The sequence below is a fragment of the Condylura cristata genome, unplaced genomic scaffold, assembly GCF_000260355.1.
Source record: "Condylura cristata isolate star-nosed mole 26May11 unplaced genomic scaffold, ConCri1.0 scaffold00007, whole genome shotgun sequence".
NCBI classification, from domain to species: Eukaryota; Metazoa; Chordata; class Mammalia; order Eulipotyphla; family Talpidae; genus Condylura; species Condylura cristata.
The window spans coordinates 56,520,415-56,533,246 of NW_004567108.1; the positions used below are offsets into that span (position 1 = coordinate 56,520,415).

The 12,832-nt window shown below is 37.1% G+C and overlaps 1 pseudogene; it reads right to left on the reverse strand.

Annotated features, from left to right (window-relative positions):
• The window catches only part of LOC101620842, a 93,867-nt pseudogene extending 82,641 nt beyond the window's left edge, over positions 1-11,226 (reverse strand).
• Between the last annotated feature and the right edge of the window lie 1,606 nt (positions 11,227-12,832).

The following is a 12,832-nucleotide window of genomic DNA, read 5'->3' on the forward strand; positions in this document are numbered from 1 at the left end:
CAAAAAAGAATAGAAAGATACAAAAAGAATGAAAATGGTGTAAGAGTTATCTGGAACAACTTTAAGAGAAAGAATATCCATATTACAGGGATCCCAGGAGGAGAAGAAAAAGAGAAAGTATAGAACATCTACTTAAAAATAAAACACTGAAAGCCACCTAACTCTAGGATATGAACCAGAAGCTGTGATGCAAAAGGTCCAAAGTGTTCCAACAAAATAACACCAGATAAACAACAAGACACAAAATGATAAAGCTGTTGAGAACCAAAGATAAGAATAGAATACTAAAAATATCAAGAGAAAGAAGAATAATCTCCAGGGAACACCAGTCAGATGCAGAAGATTTTTCAGTAGAAACATAACAATTATAGAGGGACAGTTAAGATACTTAAAATACTTAAAGTAAAAGACTTCCAACCTGGAATCCTCTATGCAGCAAGATTATAGAACAAAATAGACAAATGTCTTTTGTCTTGAGATTCACTGTTATATTTCTTTTTATTAAACCCCTTAGGATTTCTTTCATATGCATCTTGTTGGTGATAATTTAATCTTTGCTTTTCATTAAAACTCTTTATTCTCCATCTGTTTTGTTCTATAATCTTGCTGGTGGTGCAACGGGTTAATGCTCAGCACTACATACTCTGCAGTGCTTCAGCACCAAGTTCAATTCCCAGCCAGGGAGGTGACTCACTTGGTACAGGAGACCTCTTCTGTCTCACCTGCCTGCTACTCCCCTCAGCAGTATAATTTGTCAATCTGCCTGTTCTGCTCCCCACTCTGTCTCTAGTGAGTCTTCTCATTGCCTGCACCTTTGGCCTGTACCCCAGTTCTGTATGCGTAAATAAATAAATCTCAAAAAAAGAGGAGTGATGTGAACATGCAAAGAAAGGAGAACAAAAAAAAAAAAAAAAGAACGAAAACTACAAAATATGTATAATAGTAAAACTTCCTTATTATTAATCCAGACAAAGACAGCATAAGAATTATTGTCCAATATTCCTGAGGAACATTGATGCAAATGTTTTCTGTTTTTTAATTTATTTATTTATGCATATAGAACCAGGGTACAGGCCAGAGGCTCAGGAGTGGTGAGAGGATTCACCAAAGGCAGAGTGGGGAGCAGAACAGGCAGACTGATGCAGTACATTGCTGAGAGGAGCAGCAGGTGGGCCAGAAGAGGTCTGCCATACTATGTGGGTCACCTCCAGGGGGGCTGAAGTGACTTATCTTCTTAGTGCTACCAGGGAAGGCCCAAGGCAAATATTTTCAATAAAATACTAGTGAACCAAATTCAACAGTCTATCACAAGAATTATATATCACAATCAAGTGGTTTTATGCACTGACATACATAAAAGAAAACATTGGAAATACTTTCCACGATATCAATGATAAAATATTTTTTAGTGACTCAGCCCCGATGGCAAGGGAGTTAAATTGCGATTACCTCAAGTATAAAAGCTTCCATACAACAAAAGAAAATAAAAAGTGATTAGATATATACACTACTAAATATGAAACCATCATCCAAAAACTCATGTTCTATAATACTCATAAGAGGATTATTTACAACAACTAGGACATGGAAGTAATATAAATCTTCAACAGATAGTAGATCAAAAAGATGCAGTATTTACATGCCATGGAATATTATACAGGCATAGAAAAGGATGAAATACAGTCATTTTAAACAAAATGGAGGGGATTTGAAAGAATGATGTGCAGTAAACAGAATGATAAAAACAAATATTAGATATTTCTTAGATATTTCTAAGACAGACAATCAACTATGTGGAATACTTTCAAAAACCACATTACATCAACAAACACTACTCCTCCACCCCCACCCCAGGACTCTAACACTAAGAGGGACCAGGGAGGGAATGGGACAGGGGCAGAAGGGAAAATAGTAGAGGGAAAGAAGAAAAAAAATAGATTACATGCTTCTCTGAGTTATAAGCAATAGTTAGTTTATTTTCCCTTGAATTTTTTTTTTTTTTTTGCTGAAATTGAAGAACCATACATCCTGAAATTGATCAAAACATATTTTAACTGACAGGAAATTGACTTGATAAAATTGGCATGGATCCTGTATCAAATTTTTGGTGTTAAATTGTTAATTTTGAGAATGGCATTCTTTTAATATCTTAATTTTTAGAAGTTCTAAAAAGGCTCAAGGAACTTTTTGGAATAATTTTATGTATTAATCACAGAAAATAATTTACTAAAATAATACTATAAAATATGTCATTGTCTACGTGTTATTATACTTTCCACCTCATTTAGAAAATTTAGAAAATTAAATGATAAATGAAAGTGGATCCATGGTATTTATGGAAGTGGATTTAAGAAAACAATCTGTTTGGAAGGAAGAGTTAGTGTTGGTTTTGACATTGTGTTTGTCTAACAAGCTCATTGTTTTTCACCTAAATTGCTTCCATATCAGGGAAAACTTTGATGTTGATGAAAATAAGAGACTCCATTAAAAACAACATTTACATAGGAAGCCCCATAATTTTACTTAACTGATATGCTTAGTGGGGACTTCATGTGCGCTGATGGAAACAGTGGCAGGACAATAATTCATTTTTGCCACTACTGTAGAAAAAGTCTGTCCAAGATATATTTAGCATTTTTGTTCTATATTGAATTTGTTAAAATAGAGTGTTAAGATTAGACATGTGAAGAATTCAAATGTTGCCAATTTCACTCACCACTAATTCCTAGAGCTGGAATGATTTTCTTTTTGCAGATGCAAGGTGTTTGAAAAGTGGTTGAGAATTGCAAATGTGGTATCAGAGTTGTGCACGTGCTATGATTTCTTTACTGAGACACAATATGTTTTCAAGATCTGTGAAGTTTGCTCACTTCAAGTTTGGATGCTTGAATAACCCAGTTTTCTAACTCTGTGTTAAAGAGAGTAAAATTATATGAAAGCACTCTTGGCATTAAGAATTAAGTTTTTTGCATGTAGGTAGAATACCTAAGTGATTTGAGATGGGGTCACTTTATCCCAAAACCTTCTCATCAGGTTACCCCATTGTGCCTGAAATTGTAAAATAGCTCATATTTTGAAGTCAAATCACTAAAATGAAAATGTAATCTTTGAGAAGTTGAAAGTCTATACTAATTTTGCAGATTTAGATTTATAAGTCTTGTCTATATGTGACTCTACAATACTACTACTACATTTAACTTTAAGGATCAAGCAACTAAGCAGGAATCATGACAACACAAACTATCTTCCATTAGTTGTAATGTGGCTCTCAACCTATTCATTTAGTCAACCAATAATAAATAATAATCAGTTAATTCTCTCTGTAAAAGTGAAAGATCTGGATACCAATAGTAGGGCATAATTTGTATTTTTTACACTTAACATAAGCTGTTACAATTTTTATCAGTCATTACATCTCGATCTCTCTATAAATGTAGTTACTCCCAAGAGTCCTAGTTTTCAAAGGAAGAAGGCTTTTGCGATGAAGTTACACAGAGGGGTTGGGAATAGCATAGAGGTGGATGTCTTTGATTGGGTTCCCACACAGCTGATAGAAGAAACAATGTATAAAATGTAGAATGCAATTAGGGAAGAAAGAAGGACCAATTTGCTGGGCATTTGCTATAATCTAGGGACTGCATTCACTACTATCTCATTATCTTGTTTATGATATGATATTTTCTCATCTATGTTCTCTGAGGGTGTCATATCTTTGATCATTCAGGTCTCTGAACATCCTTAGATTGAGAGTCTCATATGAGATTTGTTATGACAATTTTTTTTGTTTCTTTACTTTGTGAAAGTAATAGACAAAGCCCTGGAAGGAGCAGTTTATTTGCTAGATGATTCCAGGAGCAGGTGTGAAGAGTGACAGTCAGCAAAAGGGAATAGTGTCCACAAGGGCACTGCTTTAGGCAACAGGGACTGAATTCTGCTAAGACTTGGTGAGATTTGTGCAGAATGCTTCTAAAACCTCTCTGCCAGGACAGAAGACCCATTGGCTCTTATTTCTCATTGACTGACGATTTCCCTTAAGGACTTTAACTCACCTGCATTTCTGGACTATTTTGGACAGGAGCTGATTGGGTGCTTGAATGGTCAGATAAAACACTGGTCAGAAAGTATAAAGACAACAGTTTATTCTTGAGGTGGATGCAGAAAGTGGTAGAAAGGTAGAAAGCAATTAGGGAAGAAAGAAAGACCATACACGAGCTCTCTTACATTGTCCACTGCTGCTGATTTCTAAACTCAGAAAAAAATGTGATATAGGTACCTGAAAACTGTCTTGAGGCTTACTCTAGTTCATGCATCACTCCAGTTTGTGATTCCAATCATTCACGTATTCAACAAAATGCATTAACTTAACACTCTTTTTACCACAGGGCTTGTGCTAAGCCCCAGGAACACAAGGGGAAAGCAACCTATGATCCTCATCTTTAAGGAATTTGCAATTTCCTGAGGGAGAAGCATTCATAAAAACTAGCAGGAGTCAATAAAAGAATCTAGAGGACAATAAGCATGGACACTAAGCTTAATCTTGGAAAGGCAGTATCTTGTCTTTCTGGGAGACACAAATTTAAGGTGGTTCAGAAAGCATGGATGGCAGCCAGTTAGAACTTACAATGGCTGGCCTTCTTATGTTCCATGAAAGTAAACTTAATTGGTTGCAATTCTGACATTTCACCTATTAAATTTAGTCTTTAGCAATTTCTATCAAGTTACTCATGAAGTGTCAAAATTAATTTTCTGCTATAATAGGAATATTTGGCAGGGACATTATCTATTGATTAAGATAATATTTCCATTCTATTGTCATCTTTTCTCAATTGTCATTTTGCTTTTTGGCTCCCTCCACACCTTTGCAGAAAAGATAAAAAATAATGAGAGTAAGATGACTTGAATATTGCTGACTGTACAACATTTGAGCAATTTTGAAGTAAGCAAATGCCAAAGGAAAATCTTCAAAGGAGACAGGGATTAATTAGTAGCCATAACTGTCTATGATTATCAAGGTTCAATAGGTTTATGTCTGTATGACTGGATTTCCTAGGTTTGCCTGGCTTGAGCGTTTAAGTAAGAACAAGTTTCGGCTGCTGATGTTATGTTTTAGAATACTCAGGTGTGCTTTCCCACAAGGCAGTCTCAAGTGGAGCCTGATTAGCATCACTTGCTGCTGAGAGCAGTTTAAACATTGTCTGAGGGGTCACTTTCTGCCTACTGTGGGAAATTCTTCCCAAATGGTCCTTGGCTGGCATCTTGCCCTAGCTAAAATCAAAGTGGTAGAGTCCTTTGAATCTGGGCATGGGGCCAGCTGAGCATAATTCTCGTGTGTCAGAAAAAGAGGGGGCTGCACAACATTTTCTCCACAGTCATGCCCAAACTCTACAATTGTAGGAATATCCCAAAGAATGGACATTCATCCTGATAATCCTCCCTCTGGCCTTCATGTGAAAGAAAGACTCCTGGGATGTATAAGAAGAACTTCACTGATTTCTTCATTCATATATTCAAAAATATTATTTGTCCACAAGGTGCTAAGCAAGACAGTGAAGAGTGTAAGGTAACAAACATGAAAAGGAAAGTCCCTGCTTCCATGAAGATTGCATTCTCAGGGGGAGATACAAAAGAAAATCAAATAATAAACAAGAAAACCATTAGATAGTAAATACTATCCAGACAAGTAAAGTTGGGTATGAGGGATTCCTTGGTGAATGTCCAGAAGGCTGGCAGATATGGGAAATTGCATCTAATTAGAGCACCAAAGTAGTGGGGGGTACATCTGGGTGAGCATGATGGCCTGCATAGGGGGTGATGGTGTAAACATGCTAGGAGAATCCTTAGGAGAATGTGGGTGTTTTGTCCGGTTGAGACAATCAGTGGGGTATGAAGGTCAAAGAGGATGAGGAAATGTTACTTTAGCATGGGGATCACAGTCCTCTGAGTGGTGCTGCCACCCTGTGGTTCTGTACATGAAGGGGTCAGACCTACTAGCAGGAAGAAGGCCAGATTAGAACTCTTCCCATAAGGAACGCTGGGTTGGTAGGCGCTGAGGCTCACTGAGGCCATTGAATGACAAAGCTGAAATGCTTTCTAATTTTCAGGAGTCTGAACTGGCTTCATACACTGTGTTATCATCCTGTCCCCCAGGATCCATTCTCATAGCACTTGCTGTATCCATGGGTTTCTCCCTGAGGGAGGATACATGAGCCAAGAGATGCCTGATTTTTCCACTCGCTCTATACACCTGCTGTGAATTATAGACTGGGGAGAAAATGTTCTGTCTCCTTCTATGATAGAGTAGAAAGCAAAATATGATAACTTTGGCTATTAAAATATTAAGATAAATTAAGATATTTTACTAATATCATACATTTTTCTTTTTGCACGTTTTTTTTCTGCACAAATGTCATCTTCTTAGAAAGGCTATTCTAAAATAGGCCTCTCTGAAATAAATACCTATTTCTATTCTACCCATTTTCCTTTTCTCTATTATTTACTCTTATTTATTTATTTTTTTATTTTACACTGACTTTATGAGCTGGATACTTAAGCCATTATATTTCAATTTTCCTTGAATACATAAATTGTGTATTCAAGTTGTAAAGTCCAATTTGACACCGACTATAGCCCCTAGTTATGATAAACAACTAAAAAAAGTGTTAATTCTTTTTTTTTTTTCAAATTTCTGTCATAATTTAACCAAAGATTATATAAAACATGTGTTTTGAAATGTCCAAATGTCGTGATTTGGGGTTATTTTGTTGCTTATTTCCAATTTTGTTTCTTTATGGTCAGAAAATGCGTTCTGCCAGTATTTTGGTGTTGAATTTTGCTCAGCTGTATTTAATTTGATCCTAGTTTTGCCACTGTAAATCTTGCACTTTAGCTATCCTGCTTTTTTTCTTGATTTGTTTGTTTTACTTCCTTTATAATAATTAGATTTTTTTTATTCCTCTCATTTTGGTTTGCAATAATGTTCTCCACTTGGACAACTTTACATTTTAAACACACATTCAAAACAAAATGTAAATCTTTATAAACTATATTCCTTTTATTAAATGTTATAATGTTGATTACTCCTTCTTATAGTCAATGTTAACATTGCTTGGTTGTTTTAGTTCTGTTTTTGGTGTAAACTTGGTTCTCTAAGAAACAAAAGCCAAAACAGGATTACACATACAATAGATTTATTTAAGGATATGAAAAAAAAAGAGGGAGGGAACAGGAATAGACAGGGTGAGGCTTTAGACCATTGTGCAGGGTTTACAACAATGAATGGAAAGAGGTAAAGAAGGATTCTGTAGGAAGAACTTTAGACTGCAATATTGCTCTAGATAGGTTTTGGTCAGAAGACAGGGAGTTCTTGAGCAAAAGTTAGCTATTTAGAGAATTTCATGGCCTGACTTTAATACCCTGAGACTAGGCCTCAGAGGTCATGAAACAGTGAATCCACAGGTGCAAGAATTGGGGGTACTTGTCATCTGTGTTCTGCTTAACAGAATATCTTGAAAGGAAATTTGAGTGGCATACTACTAAGGCCTTCACAACCCTGGATAAATTCCCAGACACATTTTCTACTTTGCCGATTTTCTTTTCCATTCTGTTTGATATGCTATTTGACTTACTATTGTATTTCCAAATCCAGCGATTAAATTTTTTATTTAAAGTGGTTTCTATTTGCATTTATCAAATCTTTCAGGAGACTTTTTTTAGTGTCTTAATCTTTTCTGGTAGTTTCTATGCCTATTTAAGTCTTTTGCATTAATTAAACTATGCTTATTTTATAATCTATTGTGCACCTCTCACTCATTTTTGTGCAATTCCTTAATATGAACTCATCTGCTGGTATTGTTCTTTTCTGAGGAAATTCAGGGCTGACCAACTTGCTGCTCTTTGACTCCCCAGAGATATTTTGGACACATAACATACTTACCACTATTCTCTGTTTGAAAATTCTTATATTACCTACATGAAACTCCAAACTAATGTGCAGTACAATCTTGGGCATTTGGCTTCTTAGTGGACATTTCTTTTTCCTATTCATGACAGAACAAGTTTGTAGCTTCATTGACAGATGGGTTGAGTTTTTACATTTTTATCTCCAGTGAGATTCAACTCTTTAGGGTCACATATTTATACAGAATATCATGTCTAATTTTTATATTACATGGACCTAAGTTCTTTACTCCTGGCCCTGTGTGGGAATTAAAACCCAAATCGCTAGACATCAAGTCCTATTTCCAGGTCCAGCTACTTCCCATGCCCCATCCTATTCCAGCTTACACTCTTACTTTTTCTTGACTTTAGTATTCCTTTGTTCCTTGCCTTTTGGGAGTTCTCTTACTTGCATATAATTTAGGCATGATGTTTAAAGTTATTTTTTATATGAATTTTTTGAGTCTTTGTAGCATCACAGTTTTTATGTTAGCTCATTCCTCTGGGGTGCTAGCCTAGACATCATTTTAACCTGCTTTACATTCTTATTAATATTTACCACTCTGTCACAGGGTGATTTCTCTAGAAGCAGAAACTGAGGTGGAATTTGGAAGGAAAATTGTATATTAAGAATTAACTTGCAAAAGGAAGCAGGGCACAGGATTGTGTACCAGAGCAAGTCAACTTATGATCAACTTACGGTCCTTAGAAAGCCTCCTGCAGCCCTGTGAAGATCTCTGGGGCAAATGCTGCTTGTCACAGTGGCCTATGTTGAGTCACAATGGCTGGGCCACTCTGTGTCCCTTTTCCCACCCTGGCACCAGAAGTGAAATTCCTTGGAAATGGTATGGTATTGAAAAAGGTGGTTTTCTGCTTCCCAAGTAGCTCCTGCAAGGGGCAGCAGCTGGTGTTTCTGCACTGGGGGAGCAAGTCCTTCTGAGGGAGGTTAGGACAGCACAGCACATCTACTAAGCACTCCCTGAATTTGCCTTTTTTTTTTTTTAAAGATTTATTTATTTATTCATACAGAACTGGGGTACAGGCCAGAGATGCGGAGGGTGAGAGGATTCACCAGAGACAGAGTGGGGGGCAGAACAGGCAGACTGACGAAGTACACTGCTGAGGGGAGCAGCGGGCGGGTCAGGAGAGGTCTGCCACGCCATGTGGTCACCTCCGGGGCAGGCGGGAATCGAACTCATGCGGAAGCGGCTTTAGATTCTCAGTGCTGTGCTTTAACCCGCTGCGCCACCAGGGAGGGCCTGAATTTGCCTTTTTAAAAACATTTAATTATGTATACATACTAGATCTGGGGCACAGTTGTGGGGGTAAGAGAATTCACCAGAGACAGACTGGGGAGCAGAACAGGCAGAGCTATTGAAATACACTGCTGAGGGAAGCAGCAGGTGACACAGGAAAGGTCTTCCATGCTATGTGGGTCAGCTCTCTGGCCATGGATTAAACTCAACTGTGACAGCTTCACAGTGCTGAGACTTAACCCCTTGGTGTCACTGGGGAGGCCCCACCTTGAATTTACATTATCAGTCATTTTTTCTCTTGATATTTTTTTCCTTGCCAAAGAACATAAGTACTATGTATGAAGCTGAGCCGTGCCTAAAGAAGTTAAAAACTAGTGTGTTTGAGCAGAGAGAAAAGAGTTGGAATTACACAGGTAGGCTGAGACTTTGATGGGCCTTGAAGTATCTGAGGAGTGTTTGGTATGATTAACTGGCACAATAATTTTCTATTGCTGTCATAACAAATGAATATGCACTTAGAGGTTTGAAACAGAAAAAAATTATTGTGGCTCTGTGGGTTAGAAATCTGGGCCATGTGCTCTAAGCCTCACAGGCTGAAATCCAGAGCTGGCAGGACTCTTAGATAGGCCTATGGGTCACTCTGTCCCAAGTTCAGTCAGGTTGCTGGAAGACTGCAGATTCTTGTAGTATAGGGCTGAGGTCTGCTTCCTTTCTAGCTATTACTTGGTACACACTTGTGGCTCTCTCAGATCACCTATATACTCTTTTTGACCAGTTCCTTCATCTTTGAACCAGCAATAATGAATAGAACAGTTTGAATCTCTTTGATTTTCTCTTCTGCTGTATTTTTTTCTCTTTCCAGCCTGAGAAATCTATGCTTTTAAGAACATGTGTGATTAGACTTGACCTACTATAATACTCTTCCTTTCTTAAAATCTGTAGCCTAATGCATTCACATGTTTTTGTCATATAACATAACATGCCCCGACTATCTGGTTTGGACCACTCTGGGAGATATTATGTTGTCTACCACTGTTGCGGAGTAACTTTCAGGAGAAGGTTCTGATAAATGAAATATGACATTTCATGAAGATTAGCAGTCAGGCATAGCCTGAATGGGGCTAGAGTCAGGTGTAGAATGAAAGAGGATTCCAACCAGAAAGAAAATGAAATCCTACAGGCCATAAGAGTCTAGATGAAGGTGATAACAATCAGAATAAGAAAGAAACGACTTCGGTGAGAGTGTAGGAAAATCTGACTTGATTTGCTGGTAGATATATGGGTGGTAGGGGAACAGAGTGTGTCATGTGTACTCCAAAGATGATCAGTTTGGTGTTGAACAAGCTCAGTATCCTTGTCGTAATGTGAGATGACTTTATCAGACCATCAAAGACTTAATATAGTTTCTATGTCACCTGGGTAGAATTACTTGGAGCAAGACTCCATACTATTTATATTTTTTCATTCTTAATACTAAAAATCATCATTATAGACACTGAGGGAAGAACAAGACGATTCCAATCATCTACCCAGAAAGAGAGTACTGTAAGTAGAAATCATCCAAAACAGATGCCTAAGACCTAAACTGCATATTTTTGCAGCGAACAAAATCTATAATTCTATTCTGCAGTGTGTTTTACTTCAAAGTTTTAATTTTTAGGTGTGAGACTATTAGTGACCAGGGGATTTCCATCAGAAACAAGTGGATGGGAAATAAACATAAATATCAGTTTTGCTGGAGAATAGTATATAGTGATAAATAAGAAATCCCTACATTTTCATTTACAGGTGGTAGAAATAAAACATCATTGAGAGAAATAAGGTGAGTCTGTTTAGGTGTTATCTCAGTTGTCATCTGCTTTCACCAGTGAATTCCTGGCAGAACTGGGAAAAACACATAGAGCATGTAATCACCTAACACAGGGTTGTGTTTCTTTGTTTTCAGTACTGAATTCTCCAGGATATCTGGAGTGAACTGGTTTTTGGTGGCCTTTATGACCACAATTCTTCTTTTAACAGCTGCAGTTAGGTTCATGTTGTAGGAGTGATAGAGAGAAATGTTTTGGAGTAGAGAATGGTTAGCAAAAGGGAAGGAAATATACAGGGGGAAATATTTGCAGAAAAAGTGTGCTTTTCAATATTTGGTAAAATTGTTCTTTTTATTCACTGGGCTTTTTCTCGTTATCAATTTTCATCCTGCTGATAGATAAAGGTAGCATTGCTTTCCATTACATTTAAAAGACATGACCAAGTAACCTTACCTACATATATGGGTAGAAATCACTTGTTTTGTGACTAATTTTTCAGGAAGTTGGGAAAGTGGGAGGGAAGAAAGACCAGCAAGAGGTCTGAGCAGTAAAGCAGATGGGAAAGTATTGATTGGCAAATGCTAAATGTGATTCAGGGAACTGAACTAGAGACTAGAAGAATATGGAAAGGTCCGCCATCCTTCTTATACATGTTATGCAGAATGTTTTAGTTGACTGTGTGTGAGTGTCTGGAGCTTTTATCAAAGTTCTAAAGGTTAAGGACTGGCAGAATGCAGAAGACTTAAAAGAAGCAAAATAACTGGAAAGGTATGTAGATACCATCTGTGAAAAAAATCCCTAAAGCAATCAATAGCCAGAGAGCAAGGGATGAAAGGAAAGAAGTTCTTCAAAGCATCTTCCTTTTTCTGAGAGTATGGATATAAAGAGATAGACATATATGGGTGGAGGAATGCTACATATTGAACATAGTGGAGCAAACGGCTTGAGAAGAATATGAGCATTATTTGCATATTTTCTGGAAATGTGTCAAGAAGAGTGAGTACATTTCTTTATGCAAAACTTCAACCAAAATAGATCATCTGAGTGAAGGAAATATTATTAAGGGAGCCAGCTTGCCTATTGACATTTATTTAATTCTTTTAGAGGAAAGTACACATTGGCAAGAGCTTTTGGGAAAAGAAAATGTATCTGATTTCCAACCACAAGAAAAGGCAATGGATTCAAAGCCAAGGAGTATTCTTGGATTGAACTTTCATAGAGCCTCAATTTAGCCAGCTGGAGAAATGATATTTTCACGTATAAAATTATTTAAGCTTTCCAAAGAAAACCTTTTCTTTTCAGTTTTAAATCTGGACTTTCAAGTTGTCTTTCTACATATCTGCCAAAGGAGTCCCACTTTGCAGGCAGGATGAATACTTTTACTAGTGGCCTTCACATGGGTAAAGGTGGTGAGTTTGTTGTTACTTACTTGGGAAATGATGCTACTTCTTAACAAGTTGTGAAAGGACTTTTGACAAAGATATGAATGACAGTGCCCTAGATCTATATAAATCATCAGGGATAGAGCTCAAAAATTTAATGTTGAGTAAAAAAGCAAGTGGCAGAAGGATATGTACAGTGTGTTATTTCTGGATTCATATATAATTATGAAAAATTTGAAAAAGACATGTATATTGCGCTACTGGTTGCCTGGTGTGGGGGAGTTGCCTCTGGGGCAGAGAATAAAAAGGAGATATGTGGTTGGTGGCTGTCAAAAGAGAATTTTAGACCTCCTTTCCTCCCTCTCCTTTTACCTTTCTTTCCCTAAAAGAATTCACATTGTGCAGTTTTACTTAAAATGTATACATACAATATGGATATTTTTCTTATCCA